Genomic DNA, 13,547 nt, shown 5'->3' with positions numbered 1-13,547 from the left:
TTTGATCTTGATTTTGAGCAGCTGCAATTTTTTGACCAACCTGTATATCTTAGTCCCTTCCATATAGGGAGAATTCTGCCACCAATGTTTCAGCAATGGGATGAACTTTTGATCACGGAACCACATTGGTTCAACCTTAAATGTCCCTCTCTGATGTGAAGAGGAATCAGACAAATGGAACAAAATCGGGTACTGATCAGAGCTTGAGATAGGTAGGATAAGAGAATGATAATCTATTTCAGACTGAAACCATGAATCAAAAATAAGAAACCAATCCAAATGTTCTACAATATTGCAAAGATCAGCTCGTCGGTTTGTCCAAGTAAATTTGCCCACCTTGGGGGATAGATCTATAAGATTATTGACAAGAATGAATTGATTGAAGTCTAGCATCACCTTAGGAGAAGGGAGAATTCCTCCACATTTTTCCTCATTATTTAAAATAGCATTAAAGTCCCCCCTAAAATGACCAACTCCCCTTGTAGGATTCTTAACTCATCACTAAGAAGAGTCCAAAGTTTATTTTTGTCAATGATAGAAGTAGGGCCATAAATGTTAAATAACCAAAAAGAAAGGCTATTCGAGTAGTTATCCACTAAAGATAGCATCCAATATTTCCCAGAAGTAATTTGTTCCATAAACACTTTATTTGGATCCCAGAAAACCGCAAGACCCCTAAAAGCACCATGGGAAGGGGAGTTCCAAAAATTACCCAAATTCCAGGATGTGAACAAACTTGTTGCAACATCAATAGATAACTTTGTTTCTTGAAGAAGAGCCAGATCAAATTTAGCATTAAACAATTGGCTCTTGATGAGACATTGTTTTTTAGGGGCATTTAAGCCCCTAACATTCCACAAAAATATCCTCATAGCCCTAGAGGGGAAGTCTCAGCTCCCCTCCTCTCGTGAGCATCTATGGGTTTCAGTCCTCTAGCATACCCAAGCTGAAGACTTCTTTTGGCCTTAGCCACTCGTGTTGTTGGGGGGTTGACTGATACCTTTTTCTTCCCTATTTTTTTAACAGTTAGGGAAGAGGTAATTGTTGCTTGAATCCCTGCTTTAATCTTATCGCTTAAATGAGATACCTTCGAAGGTTTCCCCCTCTTCTTGGCCAATAAAGAGGGAGATAGTTTAGAGGATGGGGATTGAAAAATTGGGCACAAAGGAGATTTAGGATCCCCCTTTCTAGAAATGTCATGAAGAGAAGGTGAATAAATAATTGGGACCTCTTGTAGAGATAAATCCTCATCTGTGGAAAGAATTTCATAAGGCTTCTTAGTTTCTAGAATTACCCCTTGACATTTCAACCGAGATAGGGCGACATCAAAACAATCAATAACAGTATCCACAATTTGGTCATTAAGAACAACATTAGCTTCTCTGGCAATATTTTCAACTTGTGAAACAACCTGAAATGATGGCTTGATTATAAATGGATTGTCCATCGAGTCCGCATGGTGGTCCATTACCAATAGATTATTAGATTATGAATGATGTTGCATTGGTTTTGAAATTACATTGTTTAGGATTTACTGATTTCTTGTGATTGTTGTGTTATGGTAGGCATATGGTCAGAAAGATGGACAATGAAGGCAAGACAGGTTTGCATTTTTCTGTATACTTGGATGTAAACATAAATATTAATGATTTTAAAGAGAATGGGAGGCGAGTACAAAATCTGAAAGGTATTTGGATTTCTTTTGCCTTTTCAATTGATTCTATTGTATTTGAAGTAATATTATTTTGCTTTACAAAAAACACCCAAATAGAATATTACTCCATTGTGTGTTGTATTCCATTGCAAGATTTTATTTCTCAACCATAGATATACAAAATATGCTAGCCCCTCCAAATTCATTGTGTTTGATTCAAGAAATCTATTGATGGATTTGATGTTCTTTTGATTGATTTGCATAAAAAAATTCAGTCATATTTTAATTAAGTTGCAATCGTAGACTATTGTTATCTTTAATGTTGGCCCCTGTCTTGCTTAGATTAGAACATAGTTTTAATTGGGCACCTGCGCTTGTGTTCAATGCCCTCAGGGGAATGGGATTTCCAAGATTGCTTTCAATGTCCTCACGGGACTAGGTTTTCCAAGTTTGGGCAACTGAGAATGTGTTCAATACCCTCATGGGATTGAGATGATGTTCAATTCACCCAAACTTATGTTTGCAACTCAAAAAGTCTCCAAGTCCATGTTAGGGCACCTAAGCTTGTGTTCAACGCCAACAGGGGATTTGGATGAAATCTAGTTCCCTTTATTAAAAGGATTAATCATCATCTTCTAAAATAAGAATTGATTAAGATCGATCAAAGATAACTGAATTAATTTTAAAATTAAGATTAACAAAATATACTTCCCTGGGTTCCTCCTCCAACTATACTTCTATCATTAACCCCCCTCTAGTCAACTCACTTTCGATCCAATTTCATAGAAATTTATGAATGTTGCTTAACCTGAATTCTTCTACAGAGCTTTTTCTGAACCTCTTCAAATTGATCCAATTATTTCTGGAAATCCACAACCTGAATTGACCCACAACTCCACAAGAAAATGGCCAATGATTCTAAATGCGTAGAAATTTATGAATGTTGCTTGACCTGGATTCTTCCACGAAGCTTTTTCTGAACCTCTTCAAATTGATCCAATTGTTTCTGCAAATGCAAAACTTGAATTGCCCCACAACCCCACAAGAAAATGGCCAATGATTCTAAATGCACAAATAAATAGGGGATATGAAGGAAATACATCTAGTTCATTTAGTTTAAAGATGCCCCAATCCTTCGTTGATATATTGTATACCCAATTCCATTGGCTGACTTTATGGCTCATATGCATTGACCTCCAAAATTATTGGCCACCCTTAACTAAATGTGTGGAAGCTTAAACTTTGGTTGGTTTCTTCTATATTCATTCTAAATGAGGTCACCTTTAATCAAATGTGCAAAAGCTTGAACTCAGGTCTCCACTATATTTATTTGTCATTAATAGTTACATCCGACCCTTTGAATGAAGATGGATGCATATTTTCAAATACATTGATTTTGACCCTTGATTACAGACCCATTTCTTAACAAATGGAAATCCTAATCATGAACGTCACTCACACATTCAATCTATAAAGACATTGTAGTGGGGATGTGTTTTGAAACTTTAATTGTATCTTACAACTAAAATACTAAATACAACCATTAGAAAAGAAGATAAAATGAGTTATCTATTGAAAAGCCCCAAAAAAGACTATGAATGTGTATTTGTAATTAAACAAGAAGACAAAATCAAGCAAAGCATATTTCATTAAAAGCACTAAACAATGGTGTTAACACATATCCAGTCTTCCATCAACGGTATGCTTCTCCTAAACAACTTTGTCTACATCTGTCAACTCCAAATAGAATACAAATCCAAATCCCCTAAATGACCAGTGTTTCTTTCCTTCATGATCATAGCCTCCACAACATCTACATAGCTCTCAATGTGCTTCTTCATTACCTCCTATGTAGTCTCCCTTGAACGTCCATTAACACTTTTCCTTGATTTGGTTCTATTCCAAGCAACCAAGAGAAACCTAGATGATTTTTTTGTCTTGTGATAACAAACCAGATGGTTTTTTTTACCTTGTGATAATAACCTAGATGATTTTTTGTCTTGTGATAACAACCCAGATGATTTATTGTTATACTAGAGTTTGTAGAACAATATAGAATTTCCAAAGTCCTATACCCTATAAAATATCAAATTCTTTACAATTGTAGAACAGAGGTGGTCTCAGATGAGGAAGATTTCTCTCTTTCTTATGTTCTCCAACATTGTAATGATGAATCACAAAGTGTGATCTGATACATTGATGCAAAAAAAATTTGCACAATCAAATTCAGAAACAAAAATCAGCATAGATTTTAGATTGTTTGAGGACCAACAAGATTAATCTTATTGCTAGAATTTGCCTCAAATGCAATTCTCTTATGGTGAGTGTATGTGAGAGTTTACTGCAATAGTATGATGAAACAAGCATTTTGTTTTGTAAGTGGGCTTTCTAACTGTAAGTGGTGGGTCTTCTCTTTTCATTTGTACCTTACAACCACTATATTAGCAATTTGATTGACTTATTAAGGATTTAAATCCTTTGAAAAGCTCTTAAAAACATACATGATTGATCTCGTTGATGTATAAATCATAAAAGAAATATTTTTGCTTTATAGGTTAAGATTACAAGTAAGAGACATAACAAATTCTTGGTTTGGACGGTAAGAAGTAATATGTGCAGTCACTACATTTGGAAGGTGGTTAAGGCTTGCCTTCCTCTAATGAATGTTGGTTATTTCTCCTACATCTCTTATGGGACAAATTTTTTAAGACAATATTAGATATGTGGCAATACCCATTGTGTTAAAACTTAGAATTCATATAAAATTTTGTATATCACATATCTTTGTTCAAAATGTGTGTACCTCTACTTGTAGCAACATCTCTATCTTGGACTAGAATATACCTACAATTTACCTACAATTTTGTTCACTAGGAAAGATCATATGTGTGATCTTATACCCCATTTCAAAATTTAAAATTATTTTTGGTTCATAGTTGATAATCGTATTTATGACCATTTCTCATTGGTGAGAGGGCCAAAAAAATTCGAATTGTGTGTTTAGGGAATGTACTTAAAGGAGTCATCCCTAGATCATTCTAACTAATTTTAAGAGAAATTTCATCAAAAAAATACACTTGCATATATGTCAATACCCACTTTGTAGGTCTAGCACATTAACTACTCTATCCACAGTCTGTAAACTATTTTAGTGGCAACTTTCATTTCAATTTCCCGATCAAAGTAGAGAAAAAGTAAAGGAACATACAAATCCTTCATTGGTCTCAGGCAGAGTCCCTACTCCACCTAATGCAAAATCAGCCTCAGATTGGAAGAATGGTAGAATAGGTGGCAATTTGGAGTATTCAACTTAAAAAACATTCATATGAATTTATGAGGCACCACCAATATGAAAAAAATTTGTAGCATAAAAGACTTCAAAACATGTTTTTATAATTAACTGGTACATATAAAATCCACAATTACTCGGCCTTCAGAGAAGCGGCTCATTGATCTGTCAAAGAAACCATTGTTTCCATATGGAGGAACAACATAAATGTAATTATTGTTACTGGGATCAACTGTAGAGTCTTGTGAGATTTTTCCAAGATCAAGGGCACAATGAAAATCATATAAAAGAGAGACAATAGTATGACAAGAATAAACTGTATTCTCATCAATATACAAATGATCAACTGGATTAACCAATATAATGAATATAGGCCTGCATATATAGGCAAGGCCAAATGGATATGTGAGCACACAATCATGACATGTGGCTCAATGAGAAACAAGGGTAGGTAAGAAAAAGTAGGGGTAGGTAGGAGAAATAATATAATATTCTACAAGAGGTGGATCACCCACCAAATGTGGAATGTAACAACAAGATAAGACCACAAAAGGTGGAATTTCTCCTACAAGCTACATCCCTATGTGAACACTTCCCTAAGTGTCTCATATCCAAACTACGATGAGATGCATTATCCTAAGTTAACTTAAGTAAAGTGTAATTATATCCTATAAGAATAAATAATTACACCAACACCCCCCCTTAAGTGCAACTTAGGGGAATGAAGACTCGAGTCAAGAATGCAAGATGGGCTTCGGCTACTAGGCCATGATAGGTACCCATGTACAATATGCAAATGCAAGAAAACCTATGCAATGAAATTTCTCACAAATGGAGAAAGGGAGAAAACCCAGTGGGAAAAAACTCCCCCTCAAAAGAGAGATTAATGTACAAAAGACTCTCAAAGAAAAAGGACAAAATCTCAAAGAGGAAAAAGTCCCCCCATAAGAGAGGAAGGAGAAGTAGCTGACCCCCCCTAATAAAACATCCTGAACCCCCAAGAGAGCTTGCAACTGGTGGAACTTACTCTCAGTGAAGGGTTTGGTGAATATGTTTGCAACCTGCTCCGCTGTAGAACAATACTGCAAATCAATGACCTGCTCCTGAATCAACTCTCGGATGTAGTGCATATGAATCTCAATGTGTTTGGTCCGCTGATGCTAAACCGGGCTCTTCAAGATTGCAATAGCACTCTGATTGTCACAATGTAGAACTTTTGACCATGGAGTGGAGAACCCAAACTCTGTTAGAATATATTAAAGCCAAATAGTCTCACTCACTGCACTAACAGCCCCTCGATACTCAGCCTTAGTTGAAGAGAGAGAAATAGCATGTTGCTTCTTTCTCTGCCAATAATTGGGGCCCGAACCAAGGTGGAAGCTGTAACTAGAAGTAGACTTACGATCATCAAGATCGCCAACCCAATCGGAGTCTATGTATCTAGCCAAGTGAAGTCTTGTGCCTGTTGCATAGTGAATCCCATAATGATGTGTACCCTGGATGTAGTGTAGGATGCATTTGGTGGCTTTCCAATGAAGCTCATGTGGTTCTTGCATGAAGCAAGAAACCATGCCAATCACAAATGAAATGTCAGGGAGTGTGTGAGTCAAGTATATGAGACTACCCACAAGCTGACGATACAATGTGGCATCAACTGGTGGAGAAGAGCACTTAGCCTCAAGCTTCACTCCTGAAAGAAGGGGAGTCGATGCAGGCTTACAATCAGCCATATGAAAGCATGCAAGAAGATCAAGAGCATACTTGGTCTATGATAGTGTAATCCCGAAAGGTGACTATGAAATCTCTATCCTGAGAAAGTAGTGCAAAAGACCCAAGTTAGTCATAGAAAATCTGTCATGCAAAGCAGATTTGACACTGCTAATGATGGATGTGATGCTCCCTATAATGATCAAATCATCAACATAGAATACAAGTATTAAGTAGGAATCATCTTGTCACAAAATATAGACATTTAGATCAGAATGACACCTGGTGAACCCTGCTGAGAGAAGAAATAAATCCATCTTGGCGTACCAAGCCCTAGGGGCCTTCTTAAGGCCATAGAGAGATTTCCTCAGTCTGCAAATAAATGAAGAATCCTGGATGAAACCCTGTGGCTGATCCATATATATATCTCCTCATCAAAATCCCCATGAAGGAAATCACTCTTCACATCCATTTGATAGACAACCCAACCATGAGTTGCAGCAATAGCAAGTGTCAAGCGAATGGAGTTCATCTTGGCTACGGGCACAAAGGTCTTAGTATAGTCAACACCTAGAACTTGTGAGAAACCTTTCGCAACAAGTCGAGCCTTCTACTTATCCACACTACCATCTGGTGTAAACTTGGTCTGATAGATCCACTTACATCAAACTATCTTTCTCCCCTTAGGGAGAGGGGCTAACTCCCATGTGTTGTTCCTCATCAAGGAACTATACTCTTCCTTCATAGCATGGTCCCACTTGGGAACCCCTAATGCTTTGAAATGTCTTTGGATCAAAAGCGGTAATAATGTACACATGTGGAAGGTCTTAATGTTGTGATCGAGTCCTCTATGTATCTAAAGGATCCCCAACAAGAGAACTCACTGACTCAAGTGTCTATCAAGCCCAATGAGGTCTAGGTGGAGGTGGAGAATGAGGCTCTTCAACTACAAGTGGACCTGGTGGAGGTGTAACCCTATGAGTCACAGTTGAAGGAGTCTCATCATCTGAATCAATCTCATCACTATCCACAATGGAGGAAGGTAGAGGAGGAAGGGAGGCTAAGCTAGGAGAGCTTTCCTCAAAATGAACACTCCTCTGAATAAACACCTCATGTGTTTCTAGATCTATCAATCGATATGCCTTAACACCCTTGGGATATTTAACAAAAATACAAGGCCTACTCTGAGGTTCCAATGCCTTGCATTTTTGCAGAGGAATGCGAGCCCATGCTGGACACCCAAAGACTCTGAAATGTCTCACAATCAATTTCCTTCTAGCCCAAGCCTCAAAAGGAGTAATACCTATCAAAGCTTTGTGAGGAACCCATATTTGGATGTGTGTGGCACAACTGATAGCCTCTGCCCAAAAGGCAAGATCAAGAGAATGTGCATGTATCATACAGGTAGCCATTTCTTTGAGAGTTCTATTATTGTGTTTTGCAACTCCATTTTATTGTGGAGTGTAGACAACTGAATGTTGAAGATCAATCCCCTCAAATGTACAAAAATCCTCAATTCTTTTGTTTACATATTCCCTTCCATTATCTGTGCAAATAATCTTGACCACTTTCCTTGATTGCTTCTCCACATGAGCCTTGAAGTCTAGAAATATGTCAAACACTTCACTCTTATGAACAAGAAAATAGACCCAAGTGAAGTGGGAGTAGTCATTAATGAAGGTGAGGACATAGCGGGCCCTACTAAATGAAGGTGATGGAAATGGACCTGCTACATCACTATGAACAAGTTGAAGAACTTCCAAAGCTCTCCAAGCTTTCCCCTTATCAAACTTCTCCTCGGGATGCTTGCCCATGGAACATCCTGAACATACACCCTCTAAAAAACTGATTCAAGGTAGACCTATGACCATGTCTTTAGTGCTAAGTTGTTGAAGATAGCGGTAGTTGAGGAGACCAAACCGCTCATGCCATAGCTTAGTTTTTGAATTTGAATGAGTAAGAAAGGCCTTAGAAGGAGAACTTGACACAAAGGGGGAGAATGAATAAAGCCTTGAGTTGTCATTGACATGTCCCACTGCTACCAAGGCATCATTATCAAGTTCTTTTACCACAACTGAATTAGGTGTAAACTCAACCTTTTTCCCATTCCCATAGTGAGTGATTTGGTAGATAGAGAGAAGATTGGTAGACAAGTTAGGAACATAAATAAAATTCTTAAATGTTCCACCATCCATGTCAACTGAACCTTTCCCTTCAACCTCAACTTGAGTATCATCACCTATGTAAATGTGAGGTACCTTTGATGGCTCCAATGAAGAAAAATGCTCCTTTGTAGAACCCATGTGATAAGAGGCACCTGAGTCAAGTATCCACTGCTGTGAAGAACCTATTTTAGCCACAAATGCTTGCCCTTTTCCCTTAGACTGTGAGGAAGTAGAAGGAGATGATTCCTTCTTATTGTAGGTGGATGGCAAATTGATGTTGCTCTTCTTAAGAAGATTTGTCAACTCATGAACTTGCTTAGTGTGGCATCGATGCTCATCATGACCATACTTCTTGCAATAAGCACAAGTTGGTTTATCCTTCTTAGGCAGAGTCCCCTTCTTGGAAGAGGATGAAAAATCACCTTGTGATGGAGAGGATGATTGTTAGGTCCTGGAGACAACTGAGAGGGGGGGGGGGGGGGGTGAATCAGTTGTCAAATAAATTCAAACCAAAAATAACTTAACTAAACTTAATGCTTATACTGGTAAACTAAACTTTATGCCGGTAGACAATTTATCAGTTACTTGCAGTACCGGTAAAGATTAATGCATGAAACAGAAAGACAATAACATCCACAACACATAACACCAATATTTGTACGTGGAAACCCTGTAAGGGGAAAAACCACGGTGGGAAACCTTACCCACAATCAGATGATACTACTGCAGATAGTATGTGTATACAAAAGGGGTCTGCACATGCAGAAAGGCCAAGTGCCTAGAGCTCACTGCTCAAACACAAATAGGAGTCACACTTACTACAATTGGATGGTTAAATCCAATAATGATGTACTGCTCAAAATAGCATCTTCATATGTTGGATTCAGTACCGATTCAGTTCTGATATGCCTTTATAAAAACCTTGCTTCACCTTCAAATGATGTCTACATGTATAGCTCTGCTTATTCTTGCATATACCTTCTTACAATTCTTTTTTCCAATCGCATATCAATCTTACAAATAAGATCTTACATATATACCATAACCTAAGCCCAATTTTAGTAGGTCGGCTCTAAAAGATATCACAATAAAAAAATTAGAAGTAAATCAATAACCGATGCAATATCCAATTCAACATGTCGACTTAATGCATTTACAATAACAACAAAATCATTTCCAAAGCTTGTCGTGCTGATATGGAATAGATAAGCCTGTCGGTGCTTATTCTGGACCTATTTGCCGGTAACAACAAATATGCAAACATGAATATACCAATGAACAAATCTCCATGAAAAAGTGTCCAAACGATGTCTTCGACTTAACAAAGTGTTTTCCATGTCATTCCAAGTGTCGGTGAACAATATATCCTATCGGTGTACCAGATACCAGTGACTGTGCATAAAGTCACTTGCTTGTCGGTGAACATTGCCAATCCTCCAAAGTGCCAGAGTTGATAAGTGTTAATAGGTGTTGACATTAATGACAAAACCATATCAACATATCCAAAATACCAACAATCTCCCCCTTTGGCATTGATGGAAACACAAGATGGAAAAACCATCAAAGTGCCAAAACAGAAATGCCAAATACCAAAAACCAACAATCTCCCAAAAGAGATCATAACCAGAAATCAAAATTTAGATATAGAGAGTAATCAATCTCTCCCAAAGTAACAATCTCTCCCCCTGAGAGTAACATGTGTTTTCCTTGTGTTTTTCCATGTCAATCTCTCCCCCTTTGACATCAAATGCCAAAGTTACTACAAAACCAAGTTCAAATACAAAATACCAACCAATTCAGTATACCAACTACTCCCCCTGAGAAGTAGCTCTCCTCATCAAAGATGGAGTAAAAGATTTCTCTGTTAATTTTGTCGGTTGATGACAAACATCAACTATCTAAGTCTCTACTGGTGGGGGTATGACCCCAAGCTGATCTCTGAGATATTCAAAAGTCTCCTTAGGCAAAGGCTTGGTGAAAATATTTGCAATCTACTCTTTAGTATTCACATAAACCAGTTTTACTTCTTTTGCTTCAACATTCTCTTTCAGAAAATTCAGTTTGATAGAAACATGTTTAGTTTTAGAATGTAGTACCGGATCATTAGATATATCAATTTTTGTAGTGTTATCACAATAGATAGTTATAGGTTCCTTGCATTTTACCTTTATGTCCTTCAACATTTGCTTAAGCCATAATACCTATGTACAGTTAGTTGCCACTGCAACATATTCTGATTCTGTTGTTGATAAAGATGTGCAACTTTGTTTCTTACTCAACCAAGAAATTAATCTGCTTCTAAGAAAAAATGCTCTGCCGGTGGTTCTTTTTCTGCCATCCACATCTCCTGCCCAATTTGCATCTGTGTATGCACATAATTCAAAGTTTTCATCTCTAAGATACCATAAGCCAAGATTTGTAGTGCCTTGTAAGTATCAAAAAGTCCTTTTTACTGTTGATTCATGATTTTCTCTAGGATTACTCTGAAATCTTGAAACAATACATACTACATTCATAATATCAGGTCTTGTTTGTGTCAAATATAGTAGGCCTCCTATCATAGATTTGTACCTAGTCAGATTAATAGGTGTAGATTCATCCTTTAGTGATAATTTGTCATTTGTAGTCATAGGTGTGCTTACCGGTTTAGAGTTCTCCATCCCAAATTTATTTAGTAACTCCTTCAAGTACTTGGATTGACTCAAGAATATACCTTTATCAGTTTGTGAAATCTGCAATCCTAAAAAGAATTTTATCTCTCCAATCATAGACATTTCAAATTCTTGCTGCATTTCAATAGAAAAGTCTTTACATAATCCATCTTCTCCTCCAAAGATTATATAATCAACAAAAACTTCTATAACCAAGATGTCATCATTAGTCACTTTATAGTATAAGTTGTTGTCAGCATTACCTTTAGAAAAACCAATCTTCAAAAGATATTTATCCAATCTAGCATACCAAGTTCTTGGAGCTTGCTTCAACCCATACAAAGATTTCCTTAACCTGCAAACCATATCTTTGTTATCTATCAAAGAAAATCCATCAGGTTGCTCAATGTAAACTTCTTCTTCAAGATCTCCATTAAAAAATGCACATTTAATATCCATTTTATATACTTTGTAGTTCTTGTGTGCTGCAAAAGCCAAGAATAATTTGACTACCTCAATTCTAGCTACTAGTCCAAAGGTTTCATTATAGTCAATTCCTTCTTTCTGAGAATATCCCTTACACACTAATCTTTCTTTATTTCATATTACCTTACCATCTTCATTAAGTTTGTTTATGAATACCCATTTTGTTTCAATCACATTTTTGTCTTTAGGCTGGGGAACTGATGTCCATGTGTTATTCTTCTCAATTTGTTCTAGTTCCTCTTCCATAGCTTTAATCCAGTGTTTATCTTCACATACCTCATTAATTGATGATGGTTCAATTTAAGAAATAAGACATACCTCTTCATTTTCCAGTCTTCCTCTTGTCATAACTCTTTGATACTTGTTCTCAATTATCTAATTTTTAGAGTGGTTCAATCTTACATACTGGGGTATCTTCGTTTGCTATTGTTCCTTAGTTACAGTGGAATTTTCAGATGATACCGGTGTAACTGGATCTTCATTCTGTACCAGTGGATTCAATGTAGGTTCATTTGTCAGTATTTCTATTGCCGGTTCAGAGTCTATATACCTTGAGGTTCCTCTAAACTGTTCATCAATCTTCACATTTGTACTCTCAACAATTTTTTGCAATCTCTTGTTAAAACATCTATATGCTTTGCTCTTAGATGAATAACCAAGAAATATTCCTTCATCACTTCTAGGATCAAATTTGCCAATATACTCATCTCTCATAATATAGCATTTACTTCCAAATATTCTGAAATATTTAAGAGTAGGAGTAATGCCAAACCATAGTTCATGAGGGGTCTTACCAGTTTCACCTTTGATGTGAACTTTGTTGAATGTATAGACCACACTGCTTACTACCTCTCTCCAATATACATGTGGTAGATTTGCTTCTGATAACATACTTCTAGCTGCATCCAAGATAGTTCTATTTTTCCTTTCTACAACTCCATTCTATTGTGGTGTCCAAGGTGCTTATAACTGTCTTCTGATTCCATTCACTTCATAGAATGTATTAAATTCCTTAGATGTGAATTCACCTCCTTGATCTGATCTCAGACATTTGATTTTCTTGCCAGTTTCATTTTCTACCATCACCTTGAATAGTTTGAACTTCCCAAGTGCTTCTGATTTTTCTCTGACAAAAGTAACCCAACACATTCTAGAATAGTCATCAATGATTAGCATGAAATATCTATCACCTTGTAAGCTTTTAGTTCTAGTTGGACCACATAAATCAGTGTGAATTAAGTCAAGAGCATTATTGGATTTTTCTAGAATAATTTTAAAAGATGCTCTAACTTGTTTTCCAAATTGACATTCCTTACATACCAGATTGTGAGGTTTGACAATTTTAGGCAAATCTCTAACTTCCTTAGTAGTACTGATTTTCACAATGCAATCAAAATTTACATGACAGAGTCTCTTATGCCATAGCCAGCTTTCATCAATATGTGAAATCAAGCATGTCTTTTCACTGTTATTCAAATGAGAGATGTTACCTCTAGTTTGATTACCGGTTGCAATTTCCAAACCAGTTTTGTTCATAATTTTGCATTTTCCATTCTTGAATTGTAACTGAAATCCTTTCTCAACTAATTGACCAA

This window comes from Cryptomeria japonica, chromosome 9, assembly GCF_030272615.1.
Source record: "Cryptomeria japonica chromosome 9, Sugi_1.0, whole genome shotgun sequence".
Classification (NCBI taxonomy): Eukaryota; Viridiplantae; Streptophyta; class Pinopsida; order Cupressales; family Cupressaceae; genus Cryptomeria; species Cryptomeria japonica.
Note: the sequence above shows the minus strand (reverse complement) of the source record.